Genomic DNA, 1,899 nt, shown 5'->3' with positions numbered 1-1,899 from the left:
TTTATCCTTTATGTTGCAGTAGCACCGAGAGAGATCTCAAGCAGGTCGAAGTCCCATTGTGCTAGGAAACCCCAGGATGCCAAAACTTCTCCTGCTCCCATGATATTTCCAGCTTGTATTTAAATAGTAAGTAGCAGAAATCTCCCAAGGAGATCTGTTTTCCTGAGCTTTCCAGACTGATTTCTAAACCTACGAGGCACAGATGAGCCTAGACTCAGAGGACTAGATTCACTCCAGCTGGGAGATGCAAACTTCATTCTAATGGGGGAGAGGGAATTGTTCCTATTCCCAACCTCCCTCTGGGTTTGTGCCAAGAAAGGGCAGCTTTCTACCTCGCCCTCCACCACCCCACTGAAGTCTCCAGGGGAGCCCCATCTGAAGAATCTGCTGAAGGGATGGACACAGTTTCCAACTGCGTTGCCCTCTGCAGGTCCCTAAGCAGAGAGAGGTAGCAGCTGCCTTCTATGGCCACCTTCTCCTTGCAGAATATCCACTGCCAGGTGCCCTGTGCCCTGACGGACAGTGGCATAAGTGACACAGCGCCCAAGTGAAGCTCACCCAGAGTCATGTGAGACAGGGCTACCCAAGCTTCACACCATCTGAGGAACACATTTTGCAACTTGCCTGGAGCCTAAGGACCATGACTAATTTTCATATAGAATTTGCATGACTGTTTCTCTTGAATATAAGTGTGCCCAGTCAGGATTGTCTCCCTGTGCAGATGGACGAGAATTGCCTGCTCTCCTAGCTCCCAAGCAATTAAATCCTGTTGCTAAACCACTTTGTTCCCCCCTTGTGCTTCTGGGGGTGAGAGAGAGAGTGCTCAGGGCTGCATTTTATGACTCTGGAGGCCACACATTGTGTCCACTTGTGTATCTGCCCCATCTCATGGTCCTCTGCCATGACTGTACCTTATAGTTCATGCTTTTCTCAGTTCTGCAGCCCCGGGCTTCTCCCCAGCTCTAGGATATTTGTTGCCGTTGTGTTGTAACTGAATGGCTGTTGGTTTATATTTAATGGGTTTCATGTACTGATCTTCACTTATTGACTTATCCAAGCAATCTGAATGCCCAGCCTGGGAAAGTTATCTTGGCTTCTTTAAGTTTGCCACCATTAGCAATAAACATTTTACAGTCCTGGTGAGATGGCTGATTTGTATGACGCCGAAAATAAAGCACAACTTCAAACAGCAGAGCTAGGGGAGAAAGCTTTAAACTGATTTTTAATCACTAAACTGAGCAAACATAACAGTCCGGTAATAAAGATAATCTACGTGCAGTGTCTAGCACATGAGGGCCTGCCAAAGGTTCCCAGGGTATGCAGGCTGAGCCTTGGGTGCCTACAAATGATACAAGCACCATGAATTTGCTCAGCATTTGAGTAGGGAGTTGCCCATTCTGAAATTCTTGGCTTTGCCTGTCAACCTGCAAAGCCAGCTCGCAAGAAGCAGATCTTGGAATGTAGTTGGGGTAGGAAACCCCTGGGCACAACATGGGCTGATTCTCAGGTATTCCTGGGTGCACTTACACCACTTTGGCAATGTAAAGAGGCCTTAAAGTAGGTGGAAACAGATCCTAAACATTCCCACAGTGCAGAGGGCCTCCTCTTGGTGTAAACCTGGCTCTGCTCAGAGCCCATGGCATAGGGGATGGATAAAGGCATGGCTGCAGTGCCTCCCACTGCATCTGTTCTCTGCTTACCAGGGTTCGTAGGGGGCCCTAGAAAGCACAGCATAAATCAGAGCAGCTCTGACTTACAGCGAGGGCAAGGCAGACCCATGCACTGCCCCAGAATACAGTAAGCACAGAGGGAACTTAAAGTCATCTTTTCCCCCTACCCCTTACATCCATGACCCCATATATACTTTTGGCCTGTAGGAGACTTTTCTAAAGATGACAA

This window comes from Trachemys scripta, chromosome 12, assembly GCF_013100865.1.
Source record: "Trachemys scripta elegans isolate TJP31775 chromosome 12, CAS_Tse_1.0, whole genome shotgun sequence".
Taxonomy (NCBI): Eukaryota; Metazoa; Chordata; order Testudines; family Emydidae; genus Trachemys; species Trachemys scripta.
Note: the sequence above shows the minus strand (reverse complement) of the source record.